Raw genomic sequence first — 2426 nt, 5'->3', positions numbered from 1 at the left:
GAAATTCCTTTAAGGGATGGAAGGAACATATAACAGAAGAGGAACAAAAAGAGAGTCGGTTTAGAAAAAGGTCTTTGCACCTGATGCGGGATCAGCTCTTCCCATGAAGAGTACTGTGCTTGTTCCTCATGTGTAAAGAGCTATTTGAAAGGGAAACTCAGAGAACACATAAATATATTTATATATGTATATATAATATATATTATAAAACACACACATATATAATATGTAAATAAGAATAGAATGGGATGAACTGACAAAGGGAATGACGGCCACTGTCATTTACCTCCAAGGAGACTGCTGCCCCAGAGTAATTTGGAAACTTCTGATTGCTCTTGTGCCATTCCGAGGGATTCTACCCGCCTAGTTCTCTGGCTATCAACATCCACCAATGGGAAGGGAGGCATAATTTTATATTGCCTCTGCTTCTTGTTCTCTGTGTTGTCTGCATTCACATCTGGTTGTTTGGAGGCTGTCTGCCATGTGTATGCTACATAAGAGCAAACCGGATCACGTTCATTCTCTCCTCTAAGTCTAAGCTGTCATCTCTTTGAAACGTGGCTTTCCCGAATCCTGATTCGCTAACCAGCAGTGCTTTGCTGGGAAAGCTCTGGGGTTTCCGATTAGAAGAAGACTTTCCACTCTGCACTATAGATAGCTCACTTATGGAGAGGGTCTTGCAGCCTGGACCAGTGTGACCTTGCATTGTTGAGCTTGCAACAAGAATGCTAGATCGTCAGGGTTTCCCCTCCATTTTCAAACAATGGCCATCTCACATCATCTTTTCCCAAACCCCAGAAATAAGCTGTGTTGACCTCAATATTCCCATATTACAAGCAAGGACACCTAGAAAGGTGATAAGGCACACAGGTCTGGAGTACCACTGGGCTTCGTAGCTAGGCATCTCCACTTTATGCCACCCACAGACACGTTTGGACAGGCTTACAGGACGCACTCATTTCTGCACTGGATTCCTGTCAGTCAATCACAAATACCACATGAAACACACACCTCTCCTCAATCCTGGTCTGGCCTACCGTATGCACTAGCAGAGACTTAGCTCCCTCCCTTTTATGGCCCCTCGTCATTTATTTTAATTCAGTCTTTAGATGCAGTCTTCCTGTGCTGCCCAGACTGGCTTCAAACTCGTGGCTTTGTACAATGTTCCAGCCACATCCTCAGATACTGTTTCTGGCAGAATCCATATACAGGCCAATGAACCGTTGACTCCAATCACAGAATTTATATCATTGGTCAGTAGGAACAGTGACAACATCATCTTTCTTGGCATTACATTTTATTGAATACAGACTTACAGTCCTTAAATATCTTAAATAGAATGTTTTCAATATACTGCTCTTTATTCATACATATGTTTCTTTAAAGCACAGAACTATAAATTAAAATGTACATATTGCCATAAATCTAGAACTATATTATAAAAATAGAACCCAAACATAACTTCATAAATAATTTGGCAATTTAGCAGTATGACAAGGTGGCCATACTTGCAATGAATGCATCACCGCTTCAATCAACTGTCTCATTTTCCATCTCTTAGGGACACATGGAACAGTCTTCTTTTCTAGAGTCCCCACAGAGCAGCCTGTGGCCATGGCTCAGAGTTGCCTTTGCATAAATACGAATATCCTCCTTTGTTCTTGGAGGGGGAAGGCCAGCTTCCAGTCCCTCCCTAAGGGAGGAGGTGTTCCCTCCAGCCAAGGGTCTACCACTTTCAGGTCGTACACCCTCACAGTGCATGGTTTGATACATCCAATAAATACAGCGAGTTTCTTGTCTGACAGAGAAGAGCAGCCAAGGCTTGGTTCTCCAGATCAGTGTAAATAGCTTAGGAGAAAATCACTGAAACAACGCCTGTTGGACAGTGTCTTCCCAAAGAGGGCACCACTGCTCATCTGCCATGCACCCCTTCACCGACAACCCAGATTTAATTCTCACAGACTTGCCAGAGACCCCCCCCCCCTTCTAAATAGATGGGTGAGATTATCTGAACTCAAGGAAGACTGTGCTATGGAAGGTAAAAGAAGACATGTCTGCATTCTAAACGAACTCGGGCTATCTGTGTGCATGTGAGTGTGTGGAGGGACAGTGGCAGGTAATGGTCCAGAGCTAGCCTCTGCCTTCTTATTTAGACCCATAACACATGATGAGGTGACTCTTCTTCCACTAGCAGAGTTACCATGTGCACCATGGGTGTTGCTGGGAAAGAAGCATAAAGGTTAAGTTTCTGAGGACCTCAGAGGGAGCTCTCAGCTCACTCAGGCTACTTTCAAGCCAGGCTGGGTCTCCAGTTGTAAAGGTCAGAGGCCACCTTGCTACATAAGGAGGGCTCTCTCTCTCTCTCTCTCTCTCTCTCTCTCTCTCTCTCTCTCTCTCTCTCTCTCTCTCTCTCTCTCTCTCTCTCT

This window comes from Grammomys surdaster, unplaced genomic scaffold (assembly GCF_004785775.1).
Source record: "Grammomys surdaster isolate TR1022 unplaced genomic scaffold, NIH_TR_1.0 125669, whole genome shotgun sequence".
NCBI classification, from domain to species: Eukaryota; Metazoa; Chordata; class Mammalia; order Rodentia; family Muridae; genus Grammomys; species Grammomys surdaster.
This window is presented reverse-complemented; position numbering follows the sequence as displayed.